The sequence below is a fragment of the Nyctereutes procyonoides genome, unplaced genomic scaffold (assembly GCF_905146905.1).
Source record: "Nyctereutes procyonoides isolate TBG_1078 unplaced genomic scaffold, NYPRO_anot_genome, whole genome shotgun sequence".
Taxonomy (NCBI): domain Eukaryota; kingdom Metazoa; phylum Chordata; class Mammalia; order Carnivora; family Canidae; genus Nyctereutes; species Nyctereutes procyonoides.
The window spans coordinates 43,346,412-43,369,766 of record NW_026575024.1 but is presented as its reverse complement, the minus strand read 5'-3'; the positions used below and the strand labels follow the sequence as shown (position 1 = coordinate 43,369,766).

General features: G+C 41.1%; 1 protein-coding gene and 1 pseudogene across 3 annotated transcripts in view; one reads left to right on the top strand and one right to left on the bottom strand.

Annotated features, from left to right (window-relative positions):
• The window catches only part of DTD1 (D-aminoacyl-tRNA deacylase 1), a 183,768-nt gene that overhangs the window by 74,415 nt on the left and 85,998 nt on the right, over positions 1 to 23,355 (bottom strand). The window lies entirely within an intron of this gene.
• Positions 12,619 to 13,125, top strand: LOC129496205 (ATP synthase F(0) complex subunit C2, mitochondrial-like; annotated as a pseudogene).

Genomic DNA, 23,355 nt, shown 5'->3' with positions numbered 1-23,355 from the left:
ACCAAGACAATGTGGTACTGGCACAAAAACACATAGATCAATGTAACAAAACAGAGAACCCAGAAATGGGCCCTCAACTCTGTGGTCAACTAATACTTGACAAAGCAGAAAAGACTATCCACTAGAAAAAAGACAGCCTCTTCAATAAATGATGTTGGGTAAATAGGACAGCCACATGCAGATGAATGAAACTAGACCATTCTCTTACACCATACACAAAGATAAACTCAAAATGGATGAAAGATCTAAATCTGAGACAAGAATCCATCAAAATCCTAGAGAACACAGACAACACCCTTTTTGAACTTGGCCATAGTAACTTCTTGCAAGACACATCTATAAAGCCACAGAAAACAAAAGTAAAAATGAATTATTGGGTCTTCATCAAGATAAGAAGCTTTTGCACAGCAAAAGAAACAGTCAATAAAACTAAAAGACAACTGACAGAATCGGAGAAGATATTTGCAAATGACCTATCAGATAAAGGGATAGTATCCAAGACCTATAAAGAACTTATTAGACTCAACAACCAAGAAACAAACAATCCAATCATGAAATGGGCAAAAGACATTTACAGAAATTTCCCCAAAGAAGACAGAGACATGGCCACCAAGTACATGAGAAAATGCTCCGCGCATCACTGGTCATCAGGGAAATACACATCAAAACCACAATGAGATACCACCTCACACCAGTGAGAATGATGAAAATTAACAGACAGGAAACAGGAAACAACAAATGTTGGAGAGGATATGGAGAAAGGGGAACCCTCTTGCACTGTTGGTGGGAATGTGAACTAGTACAGCGACTCTGGAAAGCTGTGTGGAGATTCCTCAAGAAGATAAAATAGAGCTACCCTATGACCCAGCAATTGCACTACTGGGGATTTACCCCAAAGATACGATGTAGTGAAACACTGGAACACCTGCTCCAACATTCATAGCAGCAATGTCCACAACAGCCAAACTGTGGGAGGAGCCACAATGTCCTTCAACATGAATGGATAGAGAATATGTTGTATACACACACACACACACAAACACACAATGGAATATTACTCAGCAATCAGAAAGGATGAATACCCACCATTTGCTTCAACGTGAATGGAACTAGAGGGTATTATGCTGAGTGAAGTAAGTCAGTTGGAGAAGGACAATCATCATCTGGTTTAACTCACATGGGGAATCTAGGAAATAGTGAAAGGGATTATATAGGAAAAGAGGGGAACTGAATGGGAAAAATTAGAGAGGGAGACAAACCATGATAGACTCCTAAGAAAGCGTTGCAAAAGGGGAGGTGGGCGGGGGGTTGGAGTAACTGGGTGATGGGCACTGAAGAGGGCACTTGATGGGATAAGCACTAGGTATTATACTATATGTTGGCAAATCGAACTTCAATAAAAACAACACAAAACAAAAAAAGAATGAAATCTTACCAATTACAATGACATTGATGAGGCCCAAAAGTACTATGCTAAGCGAAATAAGTTAATCAGAGAAAGACAAATACCATATGATTTTACTCCTATGTGGAATTTAAGAAATAAACCAAATAAGCAAAGGGAACAAAAGAAAGAAGAGAGACAAACCCAAACATAGATTCTTCACTACAGAGAACAAGCTGCTGGCTACCAGAGGGGAGGTGGGTGGGAGGATGAGGGAAGCAGGTGATGGGGATTAAGGAGGATACTTGTGATGAGCAGTGGGTGATGTATGGAAGTGCTGAATTGCTATAGTATACACCTAAAACTAATATAACACTGTACGTTAACTAACTGGACTTAAAGAACTTAAAAATGAATAAACTATATCTTCTGGGTTTTTTTATTTTTTTAAGGGAAAGCAATAAAGAAGTATAGTTCATCTAAGAGCACAGTTACTTTTCTAGACTGCTGGAATGTGTTATTCACTCCTATAAATTTCCTCACTAATGCACATTTCAATTGCCCCTCCAGGACCCCAAAATCAAAGGTGGGTACCTGGGTTCAGCATGACCTAAAGGGATAGGGGGAAACCAACCAAAACCTGAGGAGAAAGACATGGAAATCATAGGTGTCATCTTTCCTCATTAACAAGCCCTGTCACCCTCACTTTCACTCTCAATGAGACTGTCCTAGACAAGTGACCTGACTTGCTCAAAAGCATGCAGTTCCGACTGGTAGGGAAATTCACTGCAACCAGAAGTACGGTCCACATTTTTCTCATTTCTGGAGAACTCTAAGAAAGATTCATGCGTGGAAATGTGCTCTTTACATGAAGCATAGTGGAGCCTGGGTATAAATATCAAAACAACATCCATAAGAACATGGTGAGAACAGAGTCTGCAAAGTGTCCCACTTCCAACAGCATTTCACTAGGGAGTGTCCTTGCTGGGCTGTGCAGTCATTTCTCATGGACAGTTAGAGGCTGGCTCCATCTGACCCCCCTGCTCCTGTTCCGGGAAAAGGCCTCCTCCCTTCTCTGCTGAAGTTGCTTCTTAGCTTCTAAGCCATTTTTATGATAGAAAAGGCCAGAGTAATAAATAGCCTCAATTTAGATAATGCTGAGTGCTGAGCACTAGGTTTTACAAATATTTTTTTTCTTTTAACCTTCACCACTGCTCCATAAAACAAGTACTAAAAATCCCACTATTAAAATGGAAGAAAATGAGACGCAGAGAGGGTAAGGGATGAATGGCAAGGCATGCAATGGGCTGGATTTCTTCACACTAATCATTCTCCTCTTTCGTAAAAACACACTTAAATCTTTCTTCCCTGTCAAGGAAAAAGAAGGACGGTATCCCCAGCATCATCCCTGCGTCCCCAGGAAGGGATGGGCACAGAAGTACTGACATTTATTACCTGGGATTTTCTGGCTCTGCTTCTTGCACCTTGCTCCTCACCAAGATGGTGGCTCCACAGACAGGCCTTACCTTTCTGGTTCCTCACAGTGTCTCAGAACAGGGCTTGACAAGGATAAGATACTCAGCACTACCTGTTGACTGGTAGTCATTCCAAAAAATGGCTACCACAGTACTATGGAGTAGAATTTTCTCTGTGATGGAAATGTCCTACATCTGAGCTATCTGGTAGCCACTCGAAATACATGGATACTGAGTACTTGAAATGTGACCAGTGGGACTTAAGGGGATTTTCTATTTTATTTAATTTTCATGACTTTCACATTTCCATGGCTACGTGAGGCTGGTGACTACCCCCTTGGTGGACGCAGGTCTAACCCCTCCTGATTTCTAACACAATGCCAACATTCACTGGCGATGTTTCCCGTCTCTGTTTCAGGCTTTACTCCTGCTCAGGCTCACTTCTGTGCGAACACCACACTGGCACTGCATCCATGGTGGATGTTAAGGCTACTACTTTCGAGGTGCTTAGTTAAGGAACAATAGGAGAAACTAAATGAATCAAATAAGCATGATTCATGCCAATGACACAATTTTGGGATTACAACAAAACCTGGTGGGAAGTAGGAAGTAACAATGTTATTCACTGATCGCTTTCTCTTCATTGATAGCAGTGAGTCATGAGAACAAACATCACCTCTTTCCTACCTGTCACTACCTACCACAAGAAAGAGTAAGAAAAGGTCAAGAAGAAAGCAAACAACAATTTTGTTACAGTTATCAAGAAGTCTGAGTCATGGTTACTCGGGTGCCAATTAAAAAAGCAGAAAAGAGGGCAGCCCCAGTGGTGCAGCGGTTTAGCGCCGCCTGCAGCCCAGGGTGTGATCCTGGAGACCCGGGATCGAGTCCCATATTGGGTTCCCTGCATGGAGCCTGCTTCTCCCTCTGCCTGTGTCTCTGTCTGTGTGTGTGTGTGTGTCTCTATGAATAAATAAATAAAATCTTTAAAAAAAATCAATTAAAAAAAAGCAGAAAAGATGAATTAATATCCGTGTCATGTTTCCAGAAAATGTTCAAATGCACAAGTAGTATATATCAGATCAAAAGAATTCAAAGTATGAGATATTTCAAGAAGAAAGAGTACTGGTTAATTCATGTGGAGCTGTATCCTGTGTGGTAGTCAGGGATGATTTTATAAAAGTAAACATAACCTCTAGGCCTAAGGGGCCACCTGCCAAGAGCCCAGGCTTGGAGCCACACATCTTCCTTCCAGATATGTTGGCAGGGCTCCTCCTGACTCCAACCTGACAGACGATCAAATCTTGGCTGGCTGAGCATCTATACTCTCCCTTACACGATCCTATGCACCAGTGGGGTCCTGTTCTAGCCCTAATGAAACCAGCTGACTTTTGAGGAAGGCAGGGGAGATGATGTCTCTTCTTCTTCCACTAGCCTAACACAAATGCCCCAACTGAAAGGCACCCCATGGGAAAATGGACAAAAGAAGCAAAGATGCAGAGAGTTTACAGCTGATAAAAACATCAACATGGGCAGGCCAAAGATTCTCCTCCTAAGTTAGAGACCATTTCATTATCTCCATCACTGATCAACAAAGCATTCAATCTGCAAACATGAAACCCCTTAAGTATCATGTTAATATTTATTACACACTAAAGAGGTAAATCTCCATTTAGTCCTTGCACCAGCCGATGTGTACATAACTGAAGAATAAACTATGGAAGAGAAGACAGTTTGGGTATGGCTCACACATCTTTGGTATATACAGTACATACTCAACAAAAGTATGCTCTTTTATACATTCATCACTGTACCTTAAGTTGAAAGCAAGGGGGTAATTTCTTATACAGGGACAAACTCTTTTGCCTCTGTATTGTCTGGTATTGACACCATGGCAGTGGTGGATGGATGGCAGCCTAAAAGCCAGCTTGATGTTTTACCAGGCGTGAGATTCTCCAAGCAGTTGGGACCATGGGTAGGATGAGAATATTCCAGCCCAGTTGCAAGGCAACAAGGTGGGGCACGGCTCAGCCCTGTACTGTCCAATGTGGTAACCACTGGCCACAGGCAGCTATTAAAGTTAATAAAACTAAAGTTCCACAATTGCAGTAGCCACACTCATAGTGCTCATCAATCATGAGTGGCTGATGGCTGACATACTTAACAATGCAGACACAGAATACTTCAAAACATCACAGAAAATTCTACTGGACAGCACTGATCCAGATAGTTTTGAAACAATAATAAAAAGTGCCTAAAAGTCATTCTGGTGTTTACTGTCAACATGCACTGGCAATTCTAAACAATATTAGTGATAAAATACTCCCCTCCGCCCCCTTGACCCTCCCCATATGCCACTGTCCAAATATATCTGCCTGGAGACTAAAATCTCCATGACTGCTCAAATGAATGTAAAAGTGAAGGGTGGGGGGAGACTAAAGGTGTAATTCCACTCCCTTTCTCTGTCCCTAACAGAACTCTAATGAAAGCCTAAGGCTGATTTTATGAAAAGCTGGAGAAAAAAACTGGTAAAAGAAGGTATAAGAGCACCTGGGTGGTTCAGTTGGTTAAGCATCTGACTCTTGATTTTCTCTCAGGTCATGATCTCAGGGATCATAATCTACGCTCTGCACTGAGTGTGGAGCCTGCTTAAGATTCTCTCTCTCCCCCTATCCCTCTGCACCTCCCAAACCCCAACCCCTTAAAAATAAATAAATAAATAGATAGATAAGAATTTATAATTACCAAAATGTATACAGCCCTGAAAATTGCACATAACATATATACAAGAGGGGCAAGAGGCAAATAATCCAAAGCAAACCATTTTTCTTCTATCAATATACCTAGTCATATAGGAGAGGAAAAGCAACTCAGACCTCAGGGCTCTCATTCTATGGCAGCATCCAGTTCTCATATATAGGCCTAAAATAGAACCCAACTTCTTTTTTCTGGACAAGTCTGGAACAAATGGGGCCATGGAGAGCTATTCAGCTCTCTATTATGGGCCATGCATTAAACATTAATGTGGTTAAGGTCTTTTTCCTAGCAGAATATTAAAAATGCACACAATGTTTCTAATTTCAATTCCCATAATGGTCTGTAATGCTTTCAGAGAGTTCTGAATTTTTCATTTCTCATTCGGTCATCCCTCCTCGTCACTGCTGGCTTCAATTGCTACGTTCTATCTCCCTCCTAACACCCCCATTAATGGCAAAAGGGGGTCAAGACATCTAAGCTCTCTCCTACACAGTGTTCTGCTGGCATTCCCCCCCCCCCCCCGGTACATGTGTTACCCAATTAAACATCACTTCCCTGAGAAGAACATCTTCACTCAGGTAATTTCTGGGAATGCATCATAGCTAAAATACCAAACACCAGAAAATAAAAGGAGAACAGATGACAAAAATAACATAAAGCTTTCTATTAAAATAAAGTGAATTATTCCAGATGCTCAAAGGGAAGTGTTTATGCCCCAAAGTATATTTAGCTAGGTCTAAAGACTATGACACGTTTCCCTGCTATTATATAAGAATATCCCAGAGTTACTGTGCAGTTTTCTTTTTCTTCAGGGCCTTTACGCATGCTGCCCCTGCTGCCTGGAATGTTCCTCCCATCCCAGTTCTCACTAATGCCCCTCTGTCTTTAGCTCAACTTCACTTCCCCAGGGAAGCTTTCTTGACACCCCAAGTGACTACAGGTTCCTCAGATCCACACACTCTACATCTTGTATTTATACTTCACGGCACTCCTCAGTTTATAATTACATATTTATCTACAGGATTATTTAGAGATTAATGTAATTATTATACAGAGAATGTCTACCTCACCCCACAAGTCTGAACAATCAGTGAGGAGTGTTTCTGTGTCGGTTCTGTTCATCATTACATCCCCAATGGCCAGTACCTTGCATGCTATAGGAGATAATAAATACTTTAAAAGATGAACAAATGGATTAGTGAATAAACAAATATCTTTTGAGAATCAGGGAAATATGCCCTCCTACTGGGATATAACTTTAGTTTCAAACAGAGATGTGGGGAAAATCACACCTTGAAACATGGAAACAGACATATCAAGGTCTGCTTGGAAAAGAAGCCACTGGAGTCATAAACCAGTAGCAACACCTAAATAGTAATGCTGGTGGGCTGTTGGACACTGAGTGTGCACTAGTGTGGGGGAGAAACTCTGTGGGGTCCCCACACTTGGGTGCTTTACCGCCAGAAACTAAATCAGAGTCTCATGGTGAAGGATGCTTCCAGAACCAAAGCTTACTCTCCAGCAAAGCACATTTTGCAGACCTTTATCTTAACTCTGAAGGGAGAGTTTCTCCCCCTACAGCCCCTCCAGGTACCCTAAGTGGGAAGAAAAATCATCAAAGGGTGAGGACTTCAAGGAAACTAAGGAATGCTGCAAGGAAGGGAGCAGGGGATGGAGCAACTGTCCCACAGCCCCAAGACACAGACTTCCTACAGAACTAAAATTTAATGGGAAGATTACAGAATACTCCTTCCCTAACCTTACCACCATACCAACGGGCTCCAGTGTATTAACAGTGCTTATAACTCAAAGAACTGAAGACACAGTACTCGAAACTCACAGTTTTGAGTACCACAGAAGAGAGGAGCATATCTGGGTTAATGCTGGACCCACAGCTTAGTAGTGAATGCTAAGATAGCTTGACATAAGACATACAGCAGCCTGCTCCAGGGGACAGCTAGCCTGGTAGACTGGGCATGAGCCACTCTAAAGTTTGTTGACACTAAAAAAGATAATTATCCTGCCCCTTCTTTAAATGCCAAATAGCAAGCCATTCTGGATTGTTTTTATGACTGGGATGTTCACTCACTTGATGTATCCCTTACCAAGGTCAAGAAAAATGCTGGGATTAAGGGGCCCTTTTATACATGCCCCATGAAACCTCACTGCTGCAGAATTAGGGAACACTTTGAGAAGCCATGAGATTTACTGTCTCAGCTTCCTCTACAGGTATTGATGCCCAAAAAAAAAAAAATTATGAAGAGTGATTCACAAGAGAATGGGGAAAAATAAAGAGGATGGCCAACAAACTCTCCCAATAGAGTGGAGTCTTTAAACTGTTAAGAAGGAATGAATATAAAAAAAAAAAAAAAAAAAAAAAAAGAAGGACTGAATATCCTGAATAAACCATACACAGATAGGGTTAACACAAAGGTCTCAATATAACATTATCGAAGCTTGGACCGACTGGTGGAAGCCCCTACTCATCCTCCAACATTAAAGGGACCTAAACAGGGGATCCCTGGGTGGCACAGCGGTTTAGTGCCTGCCTTTGGCCCAGGGCGCGATCCTTGAGACCCGGGATCGAATCCCACATCGGGCTCCCTGCATGGAGCCTGCTTCTCCCTCTGCCTGTGTCTCTGCCTCTCTCTCTCTCTCTCTCTCTCTCTCATAAATGAATAAAAAATAAAAATAAAAAAAAATAAAAATAAAAAAAATAAAAGGACCTAAACAAATCTGCTCTATTTACTACCATTTGTAAGAATTTTGAAAGCCAGAAGGCAAAAATTACAATGAGGAGCTGGACCACCCAATCACTAGGGGTGACGTTATGACTGATTAAGGGGGATTAGAAGTGATGAAGGAGCCACAGTCTTTTGGCCTGACTCCTGGCTTGGGGCCCGAGGCCATACGCACATGCATGGGTAAATGACCGGGGCATGAAGAAGAAACTTTTCGGAGGCTCCCTATCACGGAAGTCCAATTCTGTGTGATTCAAAAACCCACTGGTGAGATCTTGAAAGGGGCTACAATTAGACTGGGAGGAAATAGGGATGGAAAGGTTGATGCAATTAAGATAAAAGTTTTATCTTAATCACATCAGTCTGTGTTTAGACAGACTTTATGTGAGCTGGCGGTGTATCCCTTACATGAATGTACCGTGGGGATGGATATTATGTCTGACTGAGGGACCCATTCTCTACCTAGAATTGTTCATTTGAAACAACACAGAATACCTGGTAGATGAAAAGAAATTCTTGCCTTAGTTAATGACATTTTAGCAGTACCAGCAAATGTTCTGTGTGATAGTTCTGTGTGGCCTATGAAAAAGGCAGATGGCTCATGGACACGAACAGTTTACTGAGGCCTAAACAAAGTAGTACCACCTACAGCATTGTCAGCTCCTGATACAGTTTTGATGGTGCCAAAACTACAAACTATAGGAGAGTCATAATGCAGTGACTGATCCTGCAAATGCATTTTCCTCAATACCTACCTCAAAAGGGTCAACTGTAACTTGCTCTCATATGGAATGAATCCCAATTTACATTTATTGGACTGTCACAGAGTCATCTGAACTCACCAGTTTACTGTTATGATCTGGTTAGGAAGGCTTTGTCCTCAATGCAGGTCCTGAATTTGATGGTACTACACACTGATATCATAGTAGAAACTCAAGAGCAAGCTAGAACTGAATTAAATGCAGTGGTGACACACATGACCAACAGAGGCTGCCTGATAAACCCAGCAGATACACAAGGGCCCCATGTAAAATTCTTAGAAATAGTAAAATTCTTAGAAACAAATAGTAAAATTCTTAGAAATAACTTGGGCAATAGCCACCTGTGATATTCCACAGGAAACTAAAAATGCTGTCTGTTGGGGTGCCTGAGTGGCTTAGTTAAATGTCCGTCTCTTGAGGTCAGCTCAGGTCTGAATCTCAGTCGTGAGTTCAAGGCCTACACTGGGCGTGGAGCCTACTTTAAAAAAAAAAAAAAAAAAGGAAAGTGCTGTCCTTGCCTATCCTTGGAACTAAGCAAGAAACATAGTGCCAGGTCACGCTGCTCAGATGTAAAGGACAAGTATCCTACATCTGTGAAGACCACTGCCTCCTAAACATGAAACTATCCAAAAGAGGGTTATATTTTATTTGAATGGAAGCCTAAACAATATCAGGCTATGTCAGAATTGCAAAAAGTGGTGGCTATCAATGCCTTTGGGCCTCAGGATCCATATTTAGATTTTGCACTTACACATATTAGAGCTTATGGCAAAAACCCATGAGTGCCACTCAAGGAGTGACTACTGGAATTTAGGAGAAAATTTCTAGACATGGTGGTATGGTATATGCCATTTGAGAGACAATTACTGGCTTGCTAAAGAGTATTAATGAAAACTTTCCCTATGACTGAAGGACATAAAATAATGTTGAAAACTGAAACACCAAAATGTCTTAGGTAAAGTGTCTAGGTAAACACTCTATTAAGTAAAAGAGTTACCAGAAAAGTGCCATACTCAATGGACATGGTTTATACAGGAATAGGCTACTCCAGAAATGCAGTTACTGCCTTCATGAGCAGGTGGCCTGTTTTTCCCCAGCTACAACACTGGAACCAACTAAAGAGCTGCCAGACCCTATCAGTACATGGGCAATGTTCTATGAAAACTCCCAATTGACCCAGAGCTGCTTGGTTCACAGCTGGTATTCCAAGATGGATGGAGAGTATTCTGTTTGGAAAGCTGTCACACTATAATTAACTCATGGAAAAAGTCTGATTAAAGAAAGTTAAGGATAAATCAGTTCAGTGGCCTAAATGCATGTTTTCCTTACAATAATGAAAGAATTAGATAACAATAAGAGCACTGAAGTTTGAGTGTATACAGACTCATGGGCCGTAGTCAATGGCTTGCCATATGGTCAAACAGATGGGCATAGAAACTGGGTTATTAAAGGGATGCTCATATTAAAGGGGCATAGGCCATGAAAGCCACAATGGAAATTTAAGGGGCTTAAAGGACATGTTTAGGTCCATAAGAAGAACCCTCTACCAGGATCAGAACATAACTGAAACAAGTGGATATCCTGCAGTACTCACTTGGGGATAGCCAACTAGCTCCATGAAATAAATGGATACAGGTCAGCTATAGCCATGCAGAGATGGCTCAACTGTCAGCATATTCCTCTTGCATCCTCTGAGGCATAACATCTCAACAAAGACTGTCCTATTAACAAGAAAGATGGGGCTCAACCTCATTTAGCTGAGCATCTGACTCTTGTTTTCAGCTCAGATCCTGATCTCATGGGTCATGATATCAAGCGCTGAATTAGGCTCTGCACTCAGGGGGTATCTACTTGGGTATTCTCTCCCTCTGCCCCCTCCCTTGCGTGCATGCATATACTTTCTCCCTCTAAAATAATTAAGTAGGGATCCCTGGGGGGCGCAGCAGTTTGGCGCCTGCCTTTGGCCCAGGGCGCGATCCTGGAGACCCAGGATCGAATCCCATGTCGGGCTCCCGGTGCATGGAGCCTGCTTCTCCCTCTGCCTGTGTCTCTGCCTCTCTCTCTCTCTCTCTCTCTCTCTCTCTCTCTCTGTGTGTGTGTGTGTGTGTGTGTGTGACTATCATAAATAAAAAATTTTAAAAAAATAAAAAATAAAATAAAATAAGGAAGCAAATCTTAAAACACGCACATACACACAAGAAAGAAACTCAGACAGCTCTTAGCCAGATTCCTTAAAGAAAGGTCCTGTATGCCGCTGGCAAATGGACAACACGAATTGCTGCCTGTAGATCCAGGAGATTATACATAAGTCCTGACATGAATAGACAGTCTGAACTGGACTTTGCAGACTGGGTGGCAGATGCTAAGCCTTAAAACCCTACTGAAGGATTAAAACAAAAGGACTACTGTACCCACTTGGGCCACCAGATTACATTTCTTCAAACCAAGGAACATACTTTACAACTCACAGTGTGCAACAATGAATGGGTAGGAACTAGCATATCAAATTTGGCACGAAGCATAACACATATAACCCTCAGGGTAGTAGTCTGACCAAGAACTGGAAGGGGAATAGAAGTATTGTTGTCTAAAATAGGGAGAGACACACACATGTCTTTACAAATGTGGGCTCTCTCTCTCAATGGACCAATTAATTACATTTTTCTTTTCAAACTTTTACTGATTGCCCTAGAGCTTACAATACACATTTTTAACTAATCTAAGTCACCTTCAAATTAACACTATAGTGTTAACCTGTCTAGTACAGGCCCCCTACAGCAGAATTCCCAATTCCTCTCTCCCATCCCTTATGACATTGCTATCATTCATTTCACTTGCTCATATGCTATAGTTACTGGTACTCATTTGGTCCCACTGAGAATAAGATAAATAAAAAAAAAAATTCTTTCATCATAATTTATTCCTTCCCTGGTACTCTTCCTTTCTTATGGAGACCCAAGTGTCTGACCTACATCATTTTTCTTCTACCTAAAGAACTCCTTTTACCATTTCTTACAGGACAGGTCTGCTGACAATGAGTTCTCTCAGTCTTTGTATGAAAAAGTTTTGATTTCTCCTTCACTTTTGAAGGGTAACTTCACAGAATGTAGAAGCCTAAATTGGTGAGTCTTTCTTTCAATCCTTGAAATATTCTCCTCTATCTTCTGCTGGCTTGCAAAGTTTCTGTCAAGAAGCCCGCTCTAATTCCTATTCCTGTTCCTCTCTAGGTAATGATGTTTCATTTCCATATTGAAAGCCTTCCAGTAAAACACCTACCTCCAATAAGAGAAACACTCTTTATCAATCCCATAAAATTCCCAATGAGGTAAACCTGAACACTGTGCAATCCAGGCAAATTAACATGGCTCCAGTAAAAGACAACTTGTCATGAAGGTGTCTGTGAACCTAATTTTCACCTCATAATGCTTAAAATAATTCTACACCTTGCCAGCAAACCAGCCTGTAAACGAATCTGTTTAAAATGTCCCAAATCTCCCGCCCCTCTCTGTCGTCTCCGCACTGGGAGCAACTCTCTTGCTACAGCCCCCCATCCCCTGAAAATGTACGCCTGTGCAAAGTTCGTCTCCACTCTCTTCTTGGTCCAGAGCACCTCTCAGCTGTTGAGCTGATCACTGTCTGCAGTGGTGCTAAAACCACCAGAGACACTGACAGATAAGAGCCTCAGCAGCTTGGCAGCCCCACGTCCCGTGACCTCACTTATTCCTAGCCACAGCTTCCAAACCAGCACCTTTTCAAGGAACATTGACACAGCAGCCAAGTTCATTGGGGCTGGGTCTGCCACTGTAGGGGTGGCTGGCTTTGGGGCTGGAACCGGGACTGTGTTTGGGAGCTTCATCATTGGTTATACCAGGAATCCCTCTCTGAAGCAACAGCTCTTCTCCTACACCATTCTGGGCTTTGCCCTCTCGGAGGCCATGGGGCTCTTTTGCTTGATGGTGACCTTTCTCATCCTCTTTGCCATGGGAAGGAGTCATCTCCACCACCCATAGGTCTTTCTCCTATGTCTTGTTTACCTCCTCAGGCAGCCTGGCTCAGGGTTTGACAAAGGGAAGACAAATAAATACTGTATTATTAAGAAAAAAATAAAAATAAAATGTCCCAAATTGACAGACAGCTAGCTCAGCATACCCAGCTATTGTGTGACCCAGAGATAATAGATTTCCATCCCCATCAGGAGGCTCCTGCACGAGGTTGTGTGGCTCAGTACTCAGGACTACTTAAATAAATTACTAGCCACTTGTAGGTCTTAAAAAAAAAAATCACTAAGATAAAGGGTAGATAACACTTCATGCAGCTAATTACTTGCCAACTTTATGGAAAGACTGGTTAAAAAACATTATGAGCCAAATAATCTATTGATATACATTCAAAACAGAAGCCTGTCTATGGTAGCCTTAGGAATAAGGAACCAACTGGAAGACTCTTGTTAAGTGTAGAAAACTATCCTTGTGATAGAGATAAACTTGCTAATTCAGGGAACCACCTTCAGATTACATTGCCAAAGGTGAACCCATCATCAACTCTGTACTTTGATCTCCTGATGTGTGAGCGCTCCCACTTCCTCAACCTCACCTTATGAAAGGCAGCTGCCTCCAAGTGCCATAAAAAGTAGGTGCTTGATTTCTTTATTGTCTCCCTTCAGCAGAGACACTGAGGCCTTGCCACATGGCCTGCCAGGAATGGGCAGCCTTTGTTCTAATCAGGACCCCTATTCTAGAGACCATGATGCCAGGGCCTTCATTATCTACACCTTGTCAATGGGCTGTGCTATGAGAAAATGAATGTCAGAAGTAGGCATTCAGTAGCAAATTAATGCGTAATCTGCATAACAGATATTAGAAATGGGTATTGAAAGAGCCCAGATGTCTATCAATAGATGAATGGATAAAGAATTTGTGAGATATATAAGTATATATACACACATATATGTATACGTGTGTGTGTGTATACGCGCACGCGCACACACACACACACACACACACACAAATACTAGTCAGCCATCAAAAAAAATTTAGGGGCACCTGGGTGGCTCAGTTGGTTAAATGTCCACCTTCAGCTCAGGTCATGATCCCAGGGTTCTAGGACAAGCCCCACATCGGGCTCCCTGCTCAGCAGGGAGTCTGCCTCTTCCCTCTGCCCTTCCTCCTGTTCATGTTTGTGCTTGTTCTCTCTGAAATAAATTTTTAAAAAATGAAATCTTGCCATTTGCAACAACATGGATGGAACTAGAGGTATTATGCTAATCAAAATAAGTCAATCAGAGAAAGACAATTATCATATGATCTCACTCATAGGTGTAATTTAACAAAACAGAATCACTGGGGAAGAGAGGAAAAAATAAAACAAGATAAAATCACAGAGGGAGAAAAACCATAAGAGACTCTTAATCAAAGAATACAAACTGAGGGAAAGGAGGGGGTGAGGGGATGGGGTAACTGAGCAATGGGCACTAAGGAGGGCAGATGATGTAATGAGCACTGGGTGTTATATGACTGATGAATCACTGACCTCTACTTCTGAAATCAATAATGATTATATGTTAATTAATTGAATTTAAAGAAAATTTAAAAATAAAATAAAAATTAAAACATAAAAATAAATAAATATTTACATGAGATTACTAAGAATGGGTACTGAAACTGAAAGAAATTTTTCTAAACAATAAACTATAAACAATACAGATGTTGATTAGTCCTGGCAGAAGAGAGACTGAATTGTGTTTCTCTTTTCTCTACAGACAATAATATTATGAAATTGCTGTCAAAGGAAGAGTTAGTCAAGACAATGAAGCCAAAATAGGTAAGGAAATAAGCATTACAGATATGTGCCAGGAAGGTAATTAATAAAAATATTTTTTCATTTTCAAAAAGAAAAAGGGGATCCCTGGGTGGCTCAGTGGTTTAGCACCTGCCTTCGGCCCAGGGCATGATCTTGGGGTCTCAGGATCGAGGAGTCCCACATTGGGCTCCCTGCATGGGGCCTGCTTCTCCCTCTGCCTGTGTCTCTGCCTCTCTCTCTCTCTCTCTTTCTGTGTGTGTGTCTCTCATGAATAAATAAAATCTTTACAAAAAAAAAAGAAAGAAAGAAAAAGAAATGGGTTCTCACCAGTGAAAGTTAACAGTATTCATGAAATGTGGAATGGCTATAATATTTGAGGCAAACTCCCCGGACCCTGCACAAATAGGGTATGAGAGTCTACCCAGGTATGTCACCTCTATGCCTGGGAAAGAGGCCCTAGCCTTAATTCCTGAGCAGTGCTATACACACTGATCCTGGATCAGGATCCTAGTGCAGATCCAGGGGCCTAACGTAGACCATACGTTAGGTTCCTGCTGCTAAGTCTAGAAGATACAGCATCCTCTTGAGCGCTGGTTTTGTGCCAGCTTGTGAATGCATGTCTCTTTAACAAATACTATTGAGCAGAATTTGGCCTGATACTTGCTTCCATCACACCTGGCAAGGAGATTGGCAGAAGGAATAACTAACCTCACACATTCTGGTGGTGATTATTACCCACCAAAAAGAATCTAAGAATTGACATGGCAAGGTTGATTAGGTCAGTTTTCAAAAGTGGTTTATCCATTCTTCCTCCTATCACTCAGATAGGTCAGTATTACAATATAAAACATACCAGGGAAGGTAATTATTTAAAATCTCACTTTTAATATCTGTTCTTCAAGAAAAGTACCCCAAGTTCCAGATTCCTTAGAAAATTAAGGCCAGCAAGTGGCAAATTACAACCACCACAGTTGAGATGGATGTCATGTAGGCTCCCAGACTATAATCAGATAGAGAATAAGGTTAGGGTGAGTCACTTTCATGCTTTAGAACAGAATCTCATTGCAAATGGTGAATAAATAGGCACCTGGTGCTCTCAATAATGGCGACTGCCCCACAGCACTAACCACACAAGTATCATCCCCATGGCAACTGCTGTCAGGCCAACAGGCCTTTTCAGATGCAATCAAAGAAAATGTAAATCAAGAAAGGCTTTCACAATTCAAAAGCATGGTCTCAGGAAAACCAGAAAGAAGGCCCTGGCTTACTCAGGGACTTGAAGAAGGATGGGGCTCATTGTGGATTTTTACTCTGCTGCAAAACTGACATTTCTTTAGTATTCAAAGAGAACCCATGACATGAGGTCTAGCCAGGTTTCCCTTCCACTCCTCAGAAGCCATCCTAGGATGGTACAGTCAAACATGGAGAAAAGAGCTCTCCTAGAAAGCCAAGGGACAGGGTATGAGGAGACTGTCTAGGAGAGTTTACTGATTCCAAGCCCAAAATATACTGAACAGAAAGGAAATCAATTCTCAGTGGGAATCTGGGGTGAACAGGGGAGAGAGAGGGTGATGCTGGTGGAGAGGATGAGGTAGTGACAAGGGGCTACACAGGGACACAAATGGGAAGGTAAGGCCAAAATATGACTATGGAATCAAAAAAGTAAAATGTTATCTTCCTGGAGCACAAATAGTTCACCTGAAAAACTTCATCTCAACATCAAGCATTTAGATAAATATTTAGGATTTAAAATGCGTATTATTTCTGACATAATTTTTAATATCTCTTTCTCAGAAAAAAATCACAACTACCATATGGGCTCACCTGTAATCAAGTATGAAAACATCAATTGCTTGAGATGGATTATGATGAGCTTCCAGAAAATAGCAAGTGTCAGAACATAAGACATACTACATCCCCAGGGAGATGTGGGGGAAAGTAGGCAGTGGGTTAATGTAGAAAGACTTAAGTTCCAAAAAAAGAACATTTCCAGACAGTAAAGTTGAATTACTAGTGGAGGTGTTAACAGCCCATCCCTCACCTAGAACTCTCCTAAAATCAGTTCCACTTTCTCCTATTGGATGCCTGGCGCAGTGTGCCTGCAGATGGCCAGCCGGGAGGTGGCTCCAGGCCTCTGGAGAGCCCTTTAAACCCAAGGCTGTCCACATCAGAATCACATGTGGGTTTTAACTTCCTTCTTGCTTTTGCTGTCCTGCCACCATTTACAGCACCTCTTGGTCTCAAATTCTTTTCTAAGCCTTTCTTTTATATTTCTACTCATAAGGCTCTCATATCATCTCAAAAATCTAAGGGAAACCGGTATTTATGATTTATTCCACAAGAGACCAGAGCATCAAGGAGTGCAGTGTTTTAGAAATAAGCCCCTAGGGACACCTAGGTGGCTCAGTGGTTGAGCATCGGCCTTCAGCTCAGGTCATGATCACAGGGTCCTGGGATCGAGTCCCACACTGGGCTCTCGGTGAGGAGCCTGCTTCTCCCACTGCCTATGTCTCTGCCTCTCTCTGTCTCTCAGAAACAAATATATAAAACCTTAAAAAAAGAAAGAAATCAGCCCCTACGTTCCTTTCACCATGCATATTTTAAGATTACACTCATGTGTCTGGTAAGGAGAGCTGAGGTTTAATTTTTTAAAAGCAGCAACTACATTTCTCAAATTACTGTTTAGGACTTTGGTAGAGTGGATGCTCCTAAATTTTGCCTTTTTTGTAGCTATATTTAGATAAAGTTTGATAAAGTCAAGGAAAGAGAGGGAGTTTGGAGTCTAGCTCTCCTCTGACTAGTCTTTCCATTTCTCTGTCCAGTCCATCAGTAAAATCCCAACAGGTCTCCCATCTGTGAATGGCTGTGAATGCTCTAGAAAGTAAAATGTCTTCATTAAGCAGTATTTGTTAAACATCTAAAGCACAAGACACAGAGGTAAACATGGGCCTTCTGGAAAGCATTCCCTGGGGGTGAATTTCCACCATGAGAGACATCAGAGCAGCACTGGATGGACACTTCAGGCATGTCAGCCAGCCTCAACCAACCTAATCCCCTGGGTCTAGAAAACAGCTCCAAGAGGAAAAACAGAACAAACAGTAAAATACAGCTGACAGGTTTGAACTGCACAGGTCCACTTACATACAGATTTTTTTGGATAAACACACTGCTATAAATACATATTCTCTTCCTTACAATTTTCTTAGTAACATTGTCTTTTCTCCAGGTTACTTTATTGTAAGAATATAGTATATAATACATATAACATACAAAACGTGTTCATTGACTATGTTATGAGTAAGGCTTATATCAACAGTAGGCTATGAATAGTTAAGTTTGGGGGAGTTACAAGTGATACATGAACTGTTACCCACAGGGGGGTGCTGGCTTCAAAAACCCATTGTTGAAGCATCAACTATAAACTCAGAAATGAAATGTCATTGAAATGTTCCCTAAGTCACTCAGAGCTGCAGACACACCATGGATTCTTAAGCAAGCAGTTCAAAAGTCAGGGCTCCAGTTCACACACACACACACACACACACACACACACACACACACACGCATGTTATCTCCTTAATGGAAGAAGTTGCATGTGTTTTCCTTTACATTTATAGAAACAGCAAACCGAAACCTCAAACCATTGAGATGTACATGGGTTGTTAAGGGTTGTAAACTCTTGAATCAGGCAGAGAAAACAAAGGCTTCAAATAAGAAAATATTTGCTCATAAAGTTCATGCATGAAAGAAATTTTTAAGTTGTATGTTATTTATGACCATGATTAATGACTTTGTCACCTGAGTAAAATAATGTATACAAAATGCATGCTTCTTTTCCTTTCCTGGAAGGGGGAGAGGAAGTGAGTAAAAACAAGAGAAATGCCTGGCAAGGAGGAACTAGGAGCTGAATAAATGGTAGTTCCCTTCTCCTTCCCGTTCCTGCTCTTTTGGTGGGCCTGAGATACCTGGAAGTATCAAAGGGCCAACAAGTATGTGCCTGTCCAGTACACATAAATGTGAGCCCCAGGCTGGGAGCTCAAGGTCTGTCACTGAGCCCTCCTCCGCTAACCAGCGACAGATACCCAGAACAGACACAACCATCCTAATAACCAGTGGCATTCAGTGAAGGCACACAGGACACTGTCACCTTCAAAGCTTTGAAAATAAACCAATAGCCTTGGGGATGAGTACCCCAGTGCTTTGGTTCTCCGCTCTCACCTGTTCTGGGGCTCGGCAGAACCATCAGGTTTAGAGTGGGCAGAGAGAAAGGAAGGATGAAACAAAACAGTCAATTTTCCAATTTATTGGCTTCTGCACAGGTGGAGAAAACAGCTGCTTGCAGGGAATGCTGCTTGGGTTTCTGCTTGAATTGTCTGGCAGTTCATTCCACATGGCTAGGTTATTCCCACCTCCTCCATGCAACTTCTTTGGGCAAGTAGAAATGAACTGACTTAATTTTTTTAAGTGAGATATACTCCAAATAAACAAAATTTCTACTATTTTACCATTTTTTAATCTATCAAATTGGCAAAAATTCACATTGATATGCTGGCTCAATGCTCAGGAAGGAGCCCCTGTGAACTCTGCCAACTAAAGGCTAACTCTAAAGACATGGAGGGGGGCGCCTGGCTGGCTCAGTTGATAAAGTATGCAATTCTTGATCTTAGTGTCATGAGTTCAAACCCCATGCTGGGTGTGGAGCCTACTTTAAATAAATAATAAAAATAAACACACCATGCTCCTTATCAAAACTTTGAGTGTGACGATGTTGTCTGACCCAGCAGTTACAAGTCTGGGAATTCATGTCAAAAATCAACCCCAGCTACACAGCAAGATTTAGGACACAATGCAGTTTGCCAAAGCACTGCTCCTAAGATGGAAAGCTAGAACAAAATTTAAATGTCCAACAATAGTGAGTTAGGTAATAGACTACCACTTATGACACAGTGGTAGGTAGGCTCCATTAAAAGTGAGCTTGAAAAAGATTATTTGAAGATATGTAAAAATGTCCATGATGTTAAAAGTAGAAAAATTAGGTTATAAAACAGTACAGTGAGATCCCATTTTGTAAATATCTTTGTAGATCTAGAGGTACCAGTAAGCCCTATACAGAGGCACAGAAAAAAAGGACTATGTGGGAAAAAAACTAAAAGCATTTGGGTACTCTGGAGGGTAGAATTAGGGTGAGTTCATGTTCCTTGTTAAAAGAGATAAGTGTTATCACTGACTTTAAAAGAACATTTGAAGAAACCACACACTCACCAAGGATGCCACTTTTCTCTATGATGTCTAGGCAGCCATCTCTGCAAGTTTCCCAGAATATAACAGAATGCCTGTACTCAGCAAGCATTTTTTTTTCAGCTTTAATTTCATGATGTGACAACAGGATGGATTCTACCCAAAAGCAGGTATGTTTGCGATGGTGTGGCAGCCAGCCTTCGAGATTCCCCAGTGATTCCAGCCCCTAGTGTTTGTGATCTTGTGCAGTCACGATGAACAGGACTCACAGGGGTAACCAACAGGATACTGCAGGAATGACAGCATGTGACTTCAGAGGTGAGGTCTCTGGGGGACACCAACTGTCATGTCATTGAGGACACTGAAGCAGCCCAGTGACAAAGTCTAAATGGCAAGAAACTGAGGCCTCCTGCCAACACAGCCAGCACCAGCCTGCCAGCCTCCTAAGGGCTACTCAGGAAGCAGTCCCTTCTGCCTGTCCTGCTGACACCATGACCGTAACTGCACAAAAGACCCCTGACCAGAACCACCCAACTAAGCAATTCCTAACCCACAAAAACTATGAACAATATTTGTTGTCATGTTGAGCTGCTGAGTTCGGGGTAATGTGCTACATAGCACTAGATAACAAATGCAGATAATCTGAACTACAGTACAACCCACGTGACACCCCTCCCCCACCAGAATTTACTTTTCAGGGCTGAGACTGCGGCTTCACCAGCATGCCTAGGGCTCCTCCAGGGACACCTGGGAGGCCAGCTAACTTCCAATACAGCTTGGTGAACATTCAAACTGGCAAAATAGAGGAGGGACACTACCTCCCCCAGAGGAGACCACACCTGACTTTATCAATAAAGAGGCATTTCCAATCAATCCAGGGATCACAAGACACACATGTGGCCCCAAATTGCAGGCAAACCCACAGAACAGACAATCTTCCACAAAGTAACACTTGAAATGGTGTGTGCTGTCCAATAATTCCTTTGATACACTTTTAAGCTCATTTGAACTTTTTAATATTCACTCTTGAGGTCCCCTCCAGGTAAAATTATTTTTAATTCTTAATATTATGATCTTATTTTAAGGGACATGGGTAAACTGCCCTCTCTATGTGATTCCACAAGCAGTTTGTAATTTAAATGGCATTTTCCCCATTCCCTACCCTAGCCACCCCCCTTTGTTCTAATCATAAACTTTTTGTGATGATCCCAGGGTTGTCAGTTACTTTAAACACTGCAAGCAACCACTGGAAACCAAGACAACCTAGGTTTCCAAGTCAATAAAATTATTACTGCTCAGAATATTTCAACAGCAATAGTTTCCTTGTATATGTACATCATGAAATCAAGTTAACAAACTGAAAAATTAAAAAAAGAAATCACCAAAGTACCAGTAAAGTACATTTGATATAAATCTACATGGAAAAAATAGAAAAAGAGCAATGCAAGTACAGGAAAAAATGTAAACCCTGAGACACTTAACTGGGTAATTTAAAAAGGGAAAGGTATCTCCTTTCTCCAGGTTTCTCCTCCCCTTTATTACCAATGATTTTGAAAAGGTGATCCTGAAATGGTTTGTATCAATTTAGAATAAATGAAACAAAAGTTTCAAATTGTGAATTCTAAACAGAAGAGTATCTAAACATAGGGTTTTATTTCATTTTGGACATATTTTAAGGAGAAAACATGATCAGATAAACGCTATCAGAGGGGCTGAGCAGGTACACTTGGCTGAAAAATACACTAGGTCCCACTCAGCCATCAAACTGAGAAAAAGACTTCTGTGCTTGCTTCCCCAGGCATAAACTTCTATTATCCTGCAAGACACTTTTAGTGCCAATTTACATGTGACATGGGTTTAAAGAGTTAAAAAGCTCTTTTGAAAATAATGAATGACAGTATCTCAAAGAAACTATACTTTATTTCTAATCAATTGAGATAGATGTTATTAAATAAAGGTCAAGAATCATAAACTTGACAAGAATAATTTTCATCACTCTAGACCTTTCATGTTATGTTACATAAGAGTAGCAACCTGCTAAGAATCAAGTCCCTCCCAGCCTCTTCCCCATAACTTGTAAAAATGAATAACAATCATGAAAGAAAATATGATTCATACATGTATTCTACCATGTGCCTTAACTTGTAGCATTTTTCAACCCAGAAACAGTTTCACATTTTATTAACTCTAAAAATGCTTAGGTGGATACAAAATACAAAATACAAAAAAAAAAAAAAATTGGTCAACTGATCTCAAATGGTTTAAGATATCCCATAATAACAAAAGGTCCAACCACCAACCAAAAAAAAAAAAACCTTAGAATTTCAACTTAGGCTTAAACAAATTGGACAGGTTAAGCAGCCTGACTTCCAGTTAAGACTCACAGATAATAACATGGTGGAAACCAGGTGACCTGGCACTCCAGCAATAAATTACTCCCAGGTACAAATAACGTCTGATCACTTGTTAAGTCTTTTGGCAATTCAATAGACAGTTATTGAATGCCTGTTATGCACCAAACAAGTCCTGTGCAACAGGAAGAAGTAGAAGCAGAACCCAGCTAGACAAAAGAACAGATTGATTTTTTGGCTCAGAATCAAGAGACTTTGACATCTAGGAAGTTCTGATTATGAGTTGGGCAGCATCTGTCTGGCTGGCTTACTGTAACAAACATTTTCTGTACAATCATAACAGTATAGCCCCAAATCAGCTAATGTATCAATTAACTATAGAAGGAAATTTACTAGACCACAGGATTCATCATGACCACTTCCTCTGATGATGTTATGTTGACTTATTAGGTGTCTGCTTTAGGATAAACCAATGGAGTTTCCCCATCTATCCAAATTTGTAAAAGAGCAGAGAAGAAGATTCAAACAGTATAAAGAGCAAGGAACTCTTAAAATAAACCTTTCATCCTTAGACACATTTTCTGAATCTAAAATTCTTCAAAATACTGAGCTACATTATTATTTTGCAAACCTTGTTATGAAATAGCAATTTAGAAGGTACACTTTGACCCAAATGTGGAAACAAATCTCTTTTTTTTTTCTGAAAGTTAATATTGATAAGCTTTTCTATGAATGCCCAAATTCAATGAACCAAAAATAATTACTGGACTCCTTAGCACAGGAACCAAGCTCCTGTCCAAGTCTGAAGTCAGTTCAATGCTTTACAAAGGTATCAGAGTTGTGAAGGCTTTA